The following is a 17251-nucleotide window of genomic DNA, read 5'->3' as shown; positions in this document are numbered from 1 at the left end:
CCCCAAGGTCCACCTGGAACTATTGGTCCTGTTGATTTCTCCTCAGGCTTGCCTCCCATGCTTAACAAAAATAACAGAGACAAAACAAAAAGAAAACAAACGATTGAATAAAAAGAGAAGAAACAAACAAACAAAAGAATAAAAAGAAAAAAAAACTAGCACAAAACCCTGTCAAATGAAAAGGCATACATAATTTCAGGTCTGTCAGCCGACTTTTATGACTGTGCTAATTTCATAATCTGATGTCCATTTGGGACTTGAGAGGATTAAGAGTGAAGGGGTTTAGTCTAGTCTGTCACTCAGGCCATGGCCAATGAAGCTTCTGTGTGGGGATGGCCTTCTGAGAATTCTGAGAACTCTGGTATTTCCTCCTTGGAGACAAAAAACACACACTCACGCTCTCTGCTCATTAGCTTGGAGACTATTGACAAGGCTCACTCTCTGAGAGACACTCTACTGATAAGACACATGGTGCTACACCTTGGGACCTGGAAAAGCCACATGGATCCACAAGACTTCCAACCCACTGGCCTGTGATCCTCCTGCATTGAGCATCATTGCATGTACTTCGTGAGTCTGAAGAGGACTTTATAGATTGGTATTGGACAAATGGGCTAATATTCGACTTATGGACTTGGTCTGGACTGTGCTGAGACGTTTTCTCAATGTTCAATGGATCTTGTACATAAACCTCTTTCTTATATATATATGTGTTTCCCTGGATTTGTTTCTCTAGTCAACCCAGACTAATATGCCTTCCTCCTGCCCCAACATCATGCTTACCCTGCTTCTGTCTCTTAGTAATTCCTCTCAGATTGATTGCTGTTGTTTCAACACCTCCAGGATCTCTACGTCCTCTGTGTTGATTTTAATTCCCTAGTTTTTCCTCTGTCTCTGGTGTGGTTTCCTCACCACTCCCTTCCTCTAACTTCTTTTCCCCCAAGTACTTCCGGGACCTTTTGTCCCATTCCTTTCTCCTGGAGCTAGTTTCTATGCCTATCTTATATAAGTAGGCAAACCAACAATTACAGAGACAAAACAAAAGATTGAAAAAAACAAAACATACATAATTCCAGGTCTGTCCACTGACCTTTATGATGATCTCCCTACTGGCCCAAGGGAATTCTGGGGGCTGCCCTCCTAGCCTGAAGTCTGTTTTGGGAGCTCTTTAGGGATTTTGTGGCTATGATTTGCTCTGTTGCTGATATGTTATGTTCCCTTCTTGGTTTACCCAGCTGTTGGGGTAGGGGGGCGGTTGGAAGGGAGGGAGTCAGACTGGACTAGCTCTCCACCGGGAGTCCCCAGTATTGTCTTTTGTCATGAGGGGACAACATGTATTGAACTGTCGTCGGCCCTACAGGCCTCTCTTTGCCTTAGCAGGGATGTAATCTTCTGGGCTTAGTGTGCCGATGTGGGGTCTATACCATCCTTTCTCTTTTTCCTTCTTGGTTTGCTTCCACATGGGTGGGGGTATGCTGGCCCCTCTCCCCATCCTGTAGGTTTAGTGTTTTTCTCTGTAGCACATACTTCTAGCGAGGGGGTCAGTGTGGCTTGGATTGGGGCAAGCCCTGTAACCCAATATTTTCATGTATTTCTCCACGTGGTTATGTACAATGGTAGGGTCTGCATGCACACTCCCAATTCTATGGAGACAGAACCAATACTCTCCCCCTGGGTGGGTTAGTGCCCTGCTCCACCACTCTGTACCACCATCTTCCTTCCCTCACCCCTTTTCTCCCTCCCCTTACCTCCTTTCCCCTTCCTTGTGTTGGAATAACATGTACCTCCTTGGGTTTGGTCTGACACTGTTACGCTTTCTTTTCAGAACCTCTAAATAGAAAGCTTGATTAACAGTCTGATCTTATAGAACTAACTCCAAATGCACTACTCCCCTCACATCCGAAGAAAAACTGAGGATTGTCTTAATCTTTGATTTTGCATGATGAGCTTTTTTTGGGTGAGGTAATGCTTGTGTCTTCCACTGGCTTTATTGATGTTTGCTTTCAGGCTCGTAAGAAGCACTATGTATTATCACTAATAAAGACCTTGGGGGGAAAAGTCTGGGTCGCTTCAGAGCTGGTTCTTTCAAAGTATGGCATATTTCTACGCTACACTGTTTTTCCTGGTCATTCAGAATCTGAGGCACAAACTTTGCAGTGATCCTTCGCATTGCCAAACATTCTGTTAAAATTCACTTGAATAAGCTCCAAGATAGTCCAGATAATTTCCTTATCTCTTCAATGGTCCCTCGTTGCACAAACTTTGTCAACATTCAGGAAGCTGCTGGACATCGAGTGGTGTTTGTCATCAAATCGCCATTTCACCTTTTTTGAAACACGAAAAAAACCCTCATACAATTGAATTTTTTCCATGACCCTGTCCTTGTCAGCTGTGTTCAACATCACAACAGTTTCTGTGTCATTTTTCTTGAGCAGTCAAAAAAATCTCACAGCTGCATACCGTTCTCTTAAATTGGCCATCACAAACAAACAAGGTTTGCGCGAAACTGCTTTGATGAGAAAATTCACTCTGACCAGAGAGAACTTTCCCTGGCAATGCCACTGGGTACACCAACTGAGAGCTGAGTTGCTTGATGCTCTATCTATGAAAACTCTGCCCAGCAGAGGTCTTTTCCAATTTTTTTTGTGATTGTGTTTTGTTTTGTTTTTTTGTATCACCTCATATACCTCTCTGGCTTGTGCATTAATATGCCCCAATAAAATCATGTTCTTATCATCTCACAACTGGTAGGACCTCACAGTTCTCCATATTTGTGATCAGGCAATTTTGGTGGAAATTATTTAATAGTGTAGTTTCTCAGCAATTGCTGCAATTTGGTGAGTTATTTAATAGATGTCTTCTAGTCAAAGCCTTTGTTATTCCCAAACAACAACCTTAATTTACTTGATGGGACCAGGTAAGAGGTTGGAGGAATATAGTGATTGGATCATATGATACAGCCATCAATTATTGTTAACAGGGTCAATTGGGATTGCCATTCATCTGGGTAAGTATTGACCCTGCTCCAATGCAGGAAGTGGGTGGTGGTGAATTTCACTACCAGCAAAAATAGAATAGCCAAGAATGGAACCCAGGAGTGGAAGGTGTCCCCCAAGTCCCTGTACATTGATCCTCCTTCATCCAGGAAAGAACTTTGACACCAGAGGAGCAGCAAAGTGGCAACAACAGCAGAACTAGATAGCCAGAGCATAAAACGGTGTGGTGGACTTCCCAACCAACAAAAGAAGTAAAGCTGAGTGCTTCTAAAAAGGAGATTGCCTTGTAGAGTAGGGTGTTTCCGCACATGCATTTCTTTGGCAGAGCTGGGTTTTTTGACCATGGGAACTGGGGTAGAATGCCTTCAGGCTGAGGCTTACAGGGGAGTAACATGCCCTTTGAGCATTCATTAGCAGTCCCAAAAGAGCTTTGTAATATTGCCCAAGGAGGTAAGAGGCCAAGGGTCAGAGAGAGGCCTGACTATAGCATAGCAGAGAAGAAACTGTTCTGAAGCAACAATAACCTGAGAATTTCTCACCTACATTGTAATCTGTTATTTTCCCAAATAAATCCCATAACTGTGAGCATAGTCTCGTGTGGTTATTGCAATGTGCGTGGGAAACCAGCCCTGACACATCATCACAGGTCTGGTAGGTGCAATTGTACAGCAATAATAAGTAGTAAAGATGATAGTAAAGTCATAGAGAGCATGAGAGATAGAAGAGAGATTGAAATAATGGAGTCAGACACATTTCATAGTAGCATGCTCACCTCAGCCTCATTGGTGGTCCACATGGAGAGAGAGAGGGAGATATTTATTGCTAACCAAGGCTTTTCTATTCTCTGGGGACATGCAAGCCCCCTCAGTGCAGGAGAAGACATGCGTCACAGGAAAGGGTTGTGTTATAGGTAATACAGCAATGGGAGGGGGGTGATCTAGAGGTATCTGCACAATAAGAAGGGGAGGTATGGGGGTACACATGTGACAAGATGGGCGCATCCTAGATTCAGGGAGACAGCTTAATTTTGGATATCCCTGAGCTGGTTTGACCTGTTCTCTGGCTCACTAGAGAAACCATTATCAATACGGTGCAAACCCCACCTACAGGAACCAAACCAATGACAGCAAGCCTTTAGGGAGAAGTAGCCCATTGCCCTTAATAGCAGGGAGTGGGCCCCTCTTGTGGTGGGACCAGACAGTTGTCTGGTGACTGACTGCTTTCAGGGTGGATGTCTCTAAGCATCTGAATTCCCACCATCTGCTGGCAAATAGCCTCTAATGTTTGACTTGTCTTTGAGGGAGACAAAGCTGGGGAAAAGTCTCTGTATAATCCCACAGCAATGAATTATGGAACCCAGTTAAAAAGTAGAAGGCTGTGAAAGACAGAGCCCACTATCTTGCTAGCCATATTGCCTGGGCACTCAACGTAGTCCATTGGTCATCTATTTGAATGGCTCTTAGGCTTCTTTACGCCTAAACTTCTGACTCCTGTCTTACTCATTCTACTTCTCTTTGTTCTTCTCCTAGGCTCTCTCACAATATACCCCAGATCATCAAGTCCTTGTTTCTCTTTGATACCCGCAGGCTCCCAAATGTATCTGAAACCTTTACCTCTCCAGTTATCACGACTGCCTCAGTCAACACCGTATGTTGGTGAAAATCTAACACAAACTCATGTTAGTCACTTTTGCTTTGTGATATCTGGAAGGATGAAGATGTTTCCTTCTTTTATATAAATTGTAGAATAAAAGAAATTTGCAGAAAATGTTTAAAACAGTAATCAGACTGCCTGTATTCCTGACCCTTTAGACACAGACAAAACTGGCAAAAGCAGGAATAAAGCATACACAACATAATAAAGGTAATGATTCAAATAAATCCCTTTGAGCTTGGGGCCCATCAAACACATGTTAATTTATTGTCAGCTTGCACAGCCAGAATCTTTCATTCTCTGCTTCCTGTTAACTGCTTTCTTCTTGTTTTTCAAAATTTCTATATTTCTAAAAGCCTAATTATCATTTAAATTACATCTAAAAACAACTGATTTTTTTTTACATCAGAAGCATAGGTGGAAAACAGAGGAAGAAGGAGAGTGGGCAGATTTTACGGCAAATTCCATTGGGTGCCTTCTTGCCTTTCTCCTCCTCAGATACATTTATCCAAATGAAATCACATTAAGGTGAACATCAAAGGCATCCTTGAAGGGCAAGGCAGATAAAAAACATGCAGCTTGAGTGGTTTGTATAAACTAGAAAGGGAAAACGCTTTACACATGTTGTTTAGAGGAGATGTTTTAGATGTAGATGGTCTGTATGTTATCCTCAACTAAGGAGTTCTCATTGATCACATCATACCGCAACTCACAACTTCCTCAAGTCAACCCAGCCACCCCGACCCTCGCCTCTGTATAAAAATTCTCAGACTCCAAAGTCACAGTCATCAAGTTGATTTGGATTCTCACAGACACTCTAGGTTTCTGCCCCCCGTGGCTTTCGGAGATGGACTCTTTACAGGGAGCAGAAAGTTTCATTTGTCTCCCTCCAAGTGGCTGGAGGCTGCTAAGTGTTGATCTTGAGGTTAGTAGCCAAAAGGGCTCCAGTTATTTATATAAAACTCCAAACCCAAACACTGCCATCGAGTTGATGCCGACTCATAAGGACCCTACAGGTCAGGGTGGAACTGTCTCTGTTAGTTTCACAGCATGTACCTCTTTACCAGAGTAAAAAGCCCCATCTTTCTCCTGGGGAGCGGCAAGTGGCTTTGAACTGCCCTTGCAATTAGCAGACTGATTTGTAACCACTATACCACCAGGGCTCTTTCTTCGTATAGAAGGAAGCCTTAAATGGGGCAACTATGGTGAAAAGCCCTAATAAACACGGTGCACCTATGTAATGAAAAACCAAGCTGATATTAAAAAATCATGTTGATCTTTGTGTATCTGGGTCGCTGGCAGGGCAGCTAAGTGCTTAACTCTTAATTGCTTTTAGAGATTCAGGTCCATCCAGTGGCAATTTGGAAGAAAGGCTTCACATTTTTCTTTGGAAAAATTAGCCTTTGAAAATCTTATGTGGTATAGTTCAACTCAAAAACATATGGGTGATCAAAATGAATCGGTACAGACTTGATGACAACTGGATTTTTTTCTCTAAAAAATGTATGTGTCTCTGTCATCATATAATTTTTGCTTTAAAATGACAAAGACTATTTATGTTAATTGAAGTTCTTTTTAACAGAAGTACACCTAAATAAATGCAGAACGAGTGGTTACCTCCAGAAAGGGGAAGTTGAGGGATGTTGACAGGGACGTTTACCTGTGGTCTGGTGTATTTTGAAATCTTCTTTCAGCAGTGAATACTGCTTATTCTTATCGCACACACAAGATTAAAACAGGAAGATGATTTCAGGACTGGGAGTAAACACAATGTGATCCTGAGAAACCTTGCCCTACTTCCCTGTAGTCTCCTCCCGCACCAATATGAATTCATACGGACTCAGCCTACTATGATCATTTCAGGTTCTCGAAGGCGGCATGCTCATCCAGGTTCTCACATCCTTCACTGTCTTCAAGTGGCTCGGTTTGGGCCTATTCTTTTGTGCTGCTTAAATCTCGTTCCCCACAGAAAGATCCTCCCACACTCCCTTTGCACATTTCCCCCCTAACACCCCATCCACCCTACATTTGGGGCAGAACTCAGTTTAGGAACTTGAGAACCTGGGCAAGTCTGCTCTCTGTTGGTCCAGTTAAATGGCAGGAAAAGGAGGAGATGGCCAGAAGAGTTACACTTCTAAGGTGAAATGCCCCAAAATGAATGGTCTTATGAGTTATATTTTATGCTTAATGATACCTACCTGAACTTTCCCCATCATATTATCTACTACTCAGCAGTGTGATTGTTTATCTATATCCCTCAGTAGACTGCAAATTCTATGAAAATATGAAAGCAAAGAGCTTGTCCATTTTATTCTCTACTATCATTTACAACTGGCCCCAAAGCAGACTAGTTGCTGTCAAGTCAACTCTAAATCAGGGATACCCCATATGGCTACATGAAATTGTGCTCACCAGGGTTTTGAATGGATGCATTTTTAGAAATTTATCACCAGGCCTTTCTTTGTAGGTGCCTCTAGATATATGAGAGTTCTACTGAATTTGGGGGCCAGATTGTTGGTAAGGGCTGTCTTGTGTGTTGTACAATGCTTAGCAGCACTCCTGTTTTGTACCCACTAGATATCAATGACAAAATACCCCAAAGTGTGACATTCAAAAATGCCCCTAGACTTCACCAAATGTTGCCTGGGAGGCAAAATCACTGACATAGGATTTTCAGACATATAACAAATCAATGCTGTGTTAAAAGAGACAGCATTTTAATGCTCATATGTATCCTCTCTTTCACAGATCATAGTTTGGTCCTTAGAAGCAGAAGGGCTTCAGGCGAATTTTCATAACTGGGTATGTAGACATATTGGACCCTTGGACCAATAGTCTTATCTTAAGGAGGTGAACAAGGGTTAATATAGAGTCAATCTTTCCTAAACATTTACAGGTTAGAAATTCAGTTTCAATTATTCTTATGTGATTCTGAAGGTTCATGACACCTAGTCATTTATCAGTGTGTTGATGCATGAAATTGTATCATGTACTGTCTGTGGCTGCTTCATAGAGGTGAGTTACTTTGCTATTGAGTGAAGCTAGCTGATTATTCACTGCCAATACCATTGTCTATTAAGCTTCTGCATGGCTTTGTTGTTCTCTGTTGGAGATGGATGACATAGTATTTTTTAGGGATGATGGTATTACTTTCTTGTAAAGAAAGAAAGCATAAAGAATTAAAATTCGCTATTACTGGTGATGAAAGGAAAGTGATCTAAATCTATGGTGGCTTATATTATTGATACGATTCATGTTGGGTTTTGTTAATTATTTTAGATATATTTATGGGATTGTTAACAATGAAAAGGATTCCATTCAACTTTTCTATCAGACTTCTCTATATTTTGGGGGGAAATTGAACCAGTCAAGGTGTTAAGAATATAGAGGATCTGAAAAAATGTACAGCTCTCAGTTGTGCCACTTTGTCTCTATTACGGCAATCATAAACTTAATGGCAATCAACTAGATGCTTTCTTGTCTGCTTAATGTCACTATATCTCCTCTCCTCTGTAAGGATCCATACACCCCCCTTGTGTGCCACTAGATTATAAAACACCCTATCCGCAAGCCTGTAGTATATCACACCACAGAATATCAACTACAAATAAAATCTTGATTGTGATTGAACTTCTAGTTCTGCATTAAATGTTTATACTACATCAGGAACTATGCTTTATTTTTTCTGAGCATTCTAACTCAACTCTTCATTTTTAAACCTACATTCCTTCCTGTTACCTCTAAGTTGCCTATCAGACAAGAAAAGGCCAAGTTAAAAGAAAATTACTTACATCCTGATCATTTCTTGTCTTCCACATTCTAAAGACCCATTGCCATATAATTTCTTCTCTGGTATAATTCTGAGTTACATGAAGTAAAACACAATATCACAAATGTGGCCTTTGAAACTTAAAAAAGGAAAAAGAAAGATATGATGAAAACATTTAGAATTAGAGATGAAAAGTGTGAAATCACAAGAGATGCCAATGAAATGAAAATAATAACAGCATTATGAAACAAGTTTCATAATCAAGAGCAAATGGACAAATACCTATAATATATATTATCCACCCAAATTAATGTAGATAGATGTAGAAAACCTGAACAGACCCATACGAAAATAAGAACTATAGAAAGTCATCAGGAAACTCCCAACCAAGAAAAGCCAAGGACCAGAATTCTGGCTTCCCTGGGGGAACTCTGCCAAGTTTTCAGGGATGAGCTGTTACCAATTCTATACAACTATTCCAGAATATAAGAAGAGAAATCAAACTGCGAAAATTTATTCCATGAAGCCATCATAACCCTGATTCCAAAACTAGGCAAAGACCCCACAAAAACAGAATACTACAGGCCAATATATTTTGTGTTAGTCTGGGTAGACTAGAGAAACAAATCCATGGACACACATATGTGTATAAGAAAGAGATTTATATTCAAGAGCAATTGAACATGGAGAAAACATCCCAGCCCAGGTCAAGTCCATAAGTCCTATATTAGCCCATATGTCTGATACCAATCTACAAAGTCCTCTTCAGACTCATGAAACGCATGCAATAGAAGATCACAGACAAGTGGGTAGAAAGTCTTCGGATCCAGTGGCATTGGAAACATCTTGGCACTGGCAGGGGTCTCTGCATGGCCTTTCCAGCACCCAGGGCTGCATCAAGGTGGGTCAATGTGTCTTGTCAGCTTCTATGTCTCCCAGGGAGTGAGCAGAGAGTCTCCCCCTCTCCAAGGAGGAAATATCGGAATTCCCAGAGTCCTTAGGGGAAGGCTATGCCCATACAGAAGCCTCATTGACTATGACCTGATTGACAAGCTAGACTCCACCCCTACGTGCTTAATCCTTGAATTGACAATTATATAACTACCACATCCCTCATGAACATAGGTGTATAAATTCTCAAATTTATGACCAAGAGAATCCAGTAACATAAAAAAAAATCATCATGACATTTTAAAAAAATCTATGTAATCCACCATATAAATAAGACAAAGAATAGAATTGTATGATCACATCAATAGATGCAAAAAAAAGCATTTGACAATATTTAACATGTATTTATAATAAACACCCAATAAAATAGGAATAGAATGGAAATTCTTCAATATGATACAGAACATATATGAAAAACCAACAGCCAATATCATACTCAATGGGGGAAAACTGACAACATTTCCTTCTGAAAACAGGAACTAGACAAATATCCTTTTAACACCAATCCTATTTAACATCATACTGTAAGTCTTATTCAGAAAAATTAGACAACAAAAAGAAATCAAGGGAATACAATTGAACAGAGAAGTGAAGCTCTCTTCCTATTTGCAGATGATAAGATTTTATATAGAGAAAAGCCCAAAGACTCCACAAAAAAATTGTTGGAAACAATTGAGGGATTTTCAAGATTAACAAGCAGAAATCAACAAGATTACCACATACCAGCGAATAGATCTCTGCAAAGCACATCCAGAAAACAACACCATTTACAATCACCACACAAAAGATGAAATGCCTGGGGAAAAAACTAACCAAAGAAACAAAAGAAAACTGTAGAATATTATTGCAAGAAACCAAAAGAGACCTACACACATGGAAGAATATCTGGTATTCATGTATAGGAAGACTTAATATTGTGAAAATGTCAATAATACCTAAAGCAATCTGTAAATATAATGCAATTCTGATCCAAATCTCAACTTTATTCATTAATAAAATGGAAAAACTAATTACCAACTATATATCAAGCACTTGTTCAAGCTGTGTGTGTGTGTGTGTGTGTGTGTGAGACAGGCAGAGAGAGAGAGAGAGAGAGAGAGAGAGAGAGAGAGAGAACATAGTAGGCGTTTTGTAACTACCCAACCCCAAATCTTATTACACAGCCACTGTCATTAAAAATACCTGGTGGTACTGGTGTCATGACCAATGTGCAATATAGAAAATCCAGAAATCAAAGAATCCACCTGTAGGTAACTGAGTTTGAACAAGGACGAGAAAACATTAAATGGGAAAAGGATACTCTCTCTTCAACAAATGGTCTTGGAAAAATTGGATCTCAATTGTCAGAAGAATGAAATAGCACCCATACCTCACCTTAGGTACAAAAATGAACTCAATATATAATACCTAAATGTAAACTTCAAAGCTATCAAGATTATCCTTGAGAAAATTTGAACAAATTTAAAGGTTGTATTGAATGGCATACATGACCTACCAAATAAAACAATGGAAGACAAAATAGATGACTGGGACATATTAACAATAAAACACTTTTTTTTCCGTCAAAAGACTCAATCAAAAGAGTAATACAAGAGAGATTTGGGGACAATGTCAGCAAACACCATATCGCAATTCCTGAATTATTCATTTTGCAGAATAAATCCTTCTGTGGCTCGATGCTATTTACACAATAAGAGTTGGTTTGCAGGGAAGATCTACAATAATATTCACTGAGAATGTCAGTCAAAAGTTTGAAAGAAGAATATATATCTGAATACAGAATATACGACATTAATACAGTAAGTCAATGATTGCCTGCCTTCCAACAGTTCAATACTCTTGGTATAGTTGTCTGTTGATTCTTCAAACACCGTAAACTTTTAGTCTTAAATGTTCAGGTTATCAGTATATTTTACATAGAGTCCAGTTCACCTAGTGGTGTTTCTGCATCAGATCTCTCTGGTAAAACATTTGGAGCATGTTGTGAGTCCTGAAGAACCAAGATTCTGTGCTCCAGTGTACTGTGGCACTTGGCCTGGGTCCCCAGGATGTGTCCAGAAATTCTGGCCAATGTAGCTTATTCAGAGTATATTACCAGGGATACCACCACCTTGGGACCCTTAAAAGTGTTTCGGGTCAATTCCCCCCACCACTTGGAGGTCAGTCCTCCCACATTTCCACCAACAGTCATCCACTTGTGTTCTGCCAGAATGTCTGTTCTCATTACCCTCTATTGACTTGACTGGCCCAATACCCCTCACTCAACAGTGTTGAGCTTATATCAAAAAGTTAATGAAGGAAGAGATTGTTGTGAAACTGATTGTGGTAAGAACTGTACAATACTGCTTAATATGATTAACTATGGAATGATACGATATCTGTATTAGCTCCCAATAAAATGGGTTTAAAAATAATAAAACAAAACAAAAAGAGTAATAACAGAGCCCACAGATGCAGCAAACAAGGTAACAACTACTAAAATCTATAGAAATCTATTGATTGAGAGAAACTCAGACAGGATTAAGAAGAGAATGTAGAACAAAGGATATCATTGCTGATGTCAGATGCATCTTCACTGAAAGCAGAGAATTCTATAGAGATGTTTACTTGTGTTTCATTGACTATGCAAAGGCATTCGACTATGTGGAACATAATAAACAGTGGACAACCTTGAGAACAATGGGAATTCCAGAACGCCTCATTGTTCTCATGAGGAACTGGGACATGGATCAAGAGGCAGCTGTATGAACAGAAAAAGGGGAGCCTGAATGTTTAAATTCCAGAAATTGTGTCAGGATTGCATGATCTTGTTCACTACTTGTGCAATATATATACTAAGCAAATCATCAGATAAACTGGATTGTATGAAGAAGAGTGTAGAATCAGGGTTGGAGGAACACTTATTAACAACCTGTGATATGCAGTTGATAGACTCTTGATTGGTAAAAATGAGGAGGAATTGAAACACTTGCGAATGAAGGTCAAGGATCACAGCCTTCAATATGGATTATAACTCAATATAAAAAATATGAAAATTCTCACAACTGGACATCATGACAAATGGAGACAAGTTAGAAGTTGTCAAGGATTTTTTCTTACTTGGGCCCACAATCAATTTTAATAGAAGCAGAAGTCAAAAGATTAAAAAATGTATTGCATTAGGTAAATCCGCTGCACAAGACCCCTTTAGAGTGTTGAAGAGAAAGGACGCTATTTTGAGGACTAAGATGTGCCTAACCCAAGCCATGATATTCTCCATGTCTTCCTATGCATGTGAAATAGGATGCATTTGAATTGTGCTAGAGAAGAATATTGAAAGTCACATGGACTGCTACAAAGACAAACTGATCCGTCTCGGAAGAAGTAAGGCCAGAATGCCCCCTAAAGGCAAGGATGGCAAGACTTTGTCCTCTACACTTTGGGCATGTTGTCAGGAATGGGCAGTCCCTGGAGAAGGACACACTGTTTGCTAAAGTAGAAGACCAGCAAAAAAAAAGAGGAAGAACTTCAAGTAGATGGATTGACATAGTGTGCTATGTCATTGAGCTCAGGCAGTGGGAAAATTGTGAGGATGGTGCAGGAACTTGCCGCATTTTGTTCTATTGTGCATAGGGCTGCTATGGGTCAGAGATGACTTGATGGCACCTAACAACAAAATAGAATTCTGCAATATTTCAACAAGAAAAAACAAATAATATAATTAAAAGGTAGGCAAAGGGCATAAATAGACAATTTACAAAGGACCACACTCAAATGCATTACAAACACCTCAGGACATGCTCATGATCACTAATCATCCTAGAGATGCAAATCAAACAACAATATTATATCATCTTATATCCACTGCAGTAGCCCAATTAAAAAAAAAACAGAAAAAGATTAAAACTCTTAAACACTGCTGATGGGCTTGTAAATATGCACAATTAGTGTGGAAGCACACAATACCAAAAATAACTTGCAATAGAAATACCATATGACCCAGCAGTGGCTTTGCTGGACATATACCCCAAAGAAATAAGAACAGAAATAAGTTCACATAGCACAGTTTACAACAGCAAGTAGCAGTAAACAGCTAAAATTCCCATCTGGAGAAGAATGGATAAATAAACTCTGGTTCATACACACAATGGGATAATATGAATCCCTGACAAATAGCAGTGAAATACCTCATGGCACAGAGGGACCCGGAGATCATTGTGCTGAGTGAAATTGGTGAATCATAAAAGGATAAATGTCGCATGACTGCACTACTATAAAGATAAACACCAAGATGAAGGCAGGCTTCTGCTCTCAGGTCATGTAATCTTCTAATCTAGTCTAAGCTAGGAGGTAGGGAGCTTGTCTTGCATCCATGAAACATATCACCCCCTCTATGTGGACATCGTATAACCACTTTGACAGAGGAGACCTCACCTCAGCTGGAGTCAGTGTTTCAAGATGAGGGGAGATGGAGAAGATCACTCCATTTCTGCCATACAAAGTTGTGTTAAATTCACCCCAATCCAACAAGCACTTCCAACAGAAGAAGCAAATCTTCCTGGAAATTCAACTCAACATGTGGGGATGGGGATATGTATGTCTCAGAGAAGGTGATTCAATTTCTGCTGGTGGGTAAATGCGGAGGATCAGCTTCCCATCATAAAAGAACCCACAAACACTTAATTATACTTATGGAATATGCCCAGCTCTAGGTTCCTAACTGGACACTTTCGACTTAGTTTCCATGCAGCCCATGTACTATAGACTTGTAGGACTTTAGACTTTGTTCTTTTGAGGCACACAACATCTTTCATAGGCCACACCCAAAGAACTCGATGTGGCAATTCCACTAGGTGAAATGAGATTTACCTGAAACTCACCTGTAGCCCTTGTATTTAAGACTGATGAAACCCTCAGGTATGAGAAAAAGCAGGTAAGTGCTATCCCAAGGTGATAGAATTGACAGTCATTGGACTTCGGTTTGGATCTCTTGCTTTGAGGGTGCTCAGTGATTGGTCTCCTGGGACTATCATATGCTTACTATGTTAATGCCCATCTTGCTTTATTATGACATATATTAATCTGGTAGGCATGGATATGCCTTTGCAAGTGAATTTTTTCAAATTTTTACCTTATCACCAACTCCCATTGTTTGTAGCATGTCCAGCCACTGAAGTGTTTAATCTGTACAAGTCAACAATTCGTGTGTTCCTGTTAATAGTTGGCCTATTGCTGCATATTTTTTTCTCAACAGTGTTTTAAATCTATACCATTTGCTAAATTAATGATGCTATCAATAGAATTACATTATGCCCTAGGGGGAAGATGGAAAATGTCCTCTAACATAAAATGATGCTGATGTCTCCAAAGTGAACCAGCGACATATATAAACAATGCGTATATGAATGGATTTTGAGCTCACAATTAATTATAGCCCCAATCAAAGAACAAATAGACCTTATGACATGGTCCTCCTTGGTGCTTGTCCTCATGAAAGAGATCACTAAAGATAGATGTACTATAGCAATGTGTGGTGAAGGAACTAGATAGTGCCTGGCTATCAGAAGAAATAGTATCTAGGACCTTAAAAGCCTGTGTTATAACAGGAATCCATCTAAGTGAGGTATACATTAAGTCCAGATGGAAGAAGCACACCAGCCTTGGTTATCCGAGGATTATCAGTATTAAAATCCAAATCTGAAGGAGGGAATTATATCAGTTTAAATTGTGAACACCCTGTTTGCAGAAGATGATGGGTGATAGTGCAAGCCAAAATCAATTTGTATGATCCACACAGATGAAGCCTCCAGTGAATCCCCTATGACCATGGGCTAGGAATGCGAATACCCTTGTTAAAAGAGAAAACGTACTGTAAAATCAATTATTGTGGATGCAATTAGGTCATTAGCTTAAACTGTCATATTTTATTATCAATATCCCTTTTGACCTCTTTTAAATCTATTTTTTAGTTTAAGGGGTAAGAACATGGATTCAGCCCCCGGTGAGTTCCAGCTAATCACAGACCAGGGCTGTGACCAGCCTTTGTGTCGTGCAGAGTGCAGTGGAAAGTGGATGTTACGACCGCAGCGAGGTTCAAGTTAAAATACAGTGCTTTATCATTTTATCTCCCTTTTCACCTGTTTTGAATTTGTTCTGGTTTTTAAAATTATTTCTTCTGTTTCCTTTTCAATTGAGCTTTTTCTCTGTTCTAATTTGTTGTTGTTGTTGGGGTTTTTGTTTGTGTTTTGTCTTGTATCTTTTCCTGTCTATGAAATCCAGGATAGGAAGATCTGTAGAGAGAGTTACTGGAGTAATGGTTTCTTGTGTGCATATGGGGGAGATTGGGGTAAAGTAGTGAGTTAATAAGAAAGAAGAACATGTTCTAAAATTGATTGTTGTGATGATTGTACAATTCTTCTTAACATGCTTCAACTTTGAATTGTAAGATTTGTGAATTATATGCCAACAAGACTGTTAAAAATGTGGCCTGTGGAATAAGACCAATCTGGTTTTAATTCATTTTCTTCTAGTTACTAGACTACAACTTTGAACAAGTTAGGTTATTTATTTCTATAAAATCTTCAAAGCCTACTTCCTAGAATATATCATCGACTGTTTTGAAAATTAAATGAGAATTGCATTCTTCACCTGACCTAAACACATACTTGTCACCCCAAACTTGTTTAGGGTTTTTTCCGTTCTCCCTGCTGTCCTTATACAGTCACTGACACCCAGCAGCCTGTTTCAGAAACCCCTCCACAAGGTCCTATTAGTTCTACTACCTATCATCTCTCATCCAAGGGGGCTTCAAAGAGTTCATGGACATTTTGTTTTTTTGTAGTTCATTCATATATAATCCTATTTCTCTATCCACAGCCACCCACCTACCTTTGTATCTGTCCTACCATACTACATTAGCTAACTGCTGTTCTTCCTACCATCCACTACATTTCCCCTTCATTATCTGTAGGCTTTCCTGGTTGACTTCCATTTAATATCATTAAGAGCATGCAAGTTCTCTACATAAAAACTTTTACTTGAACATAGAATATAATTCACATCTAAACCAGGGCGTTCAAAATTCTACATAATTTCAGTATGGCAGAGTAGTTAATGAAATGGTTTCTGGGAAAGACTTGGTAGATTGAAACATAGAGAAAGAATCTTCGAATAGTAACCCCTCTTAGAATAAATTTATTCATGGATAAGAGAGAACAATAATAGTAAACTATCTCAGAAACCTACAGGGACTTTACTTCCCTTTTCAATGGGATCACTTATGAGTCAGAATAAACTCAATGGCAGTGAGATCTCATAAGATTAATATAATGTCCATACATGATACAGATTTAATAAATATAAGTCTTTGATGGTAAATAATTAAAAATATTTAAATAAAGCTCTTTAAGCCCTGTAAAATATGACCTTCACTTTCTTTGCCAGCTTCCACTTTTCCATTTTCTCTTGTGCTCACTATGCTCCAACCCTTCAGCATCTTTCAGGTACTTGAGTAGGCTATTGGTTCTCAGACTTTAGATCAGAATCCTATTAAAGGCTAGTCAAAACACAGAGTAATGGATGTTACCCTCAGCTGATAGAGTAACTAAAGAAAATGGAAGAAATGATGAAACAAAAGAATTAAGAAAAATTTGAAAGGAAACTCAAGAAGACAAAGTAAATTATTATAATGGAAGGTGCAAAAACCTACATTTTGGTGGCACGGGGGTGGGGGGTGGGGAAACAGGGCACTGGCCCAACCCCCACCATGGAAGGGAGCACCACAGAGGATGGAAGTATATCTTCCAATGTGGGAGGGAAGCTGACCTACCACACCACACCCAGAGGGAAGCTGGGACAAAGGAAGGAGGAGGAAAGGAGCGGAGCACAACTGGGCCCACCAAAC

This window comes from Echinops telfairi, unplaced genomic scaffold, assembly GCF_000313985.2.
Source record: "Echinops telfairi isolate 266 unplaced genomic scaffold, ASM31398v2 ScPeMD7_7427;HRSCAF=8465, whole genome shotgun sequence".
Classification (NCBI taxonomy): domain Eukaryota; kingdom Metazoa; phylum Chordata; class Mammalia; order Afrosoricida; family Tenrecidae; genus Echinops; species Echinops telfairi.
This window is presented reverse-complemented; position numbering follows the sequence as displayed.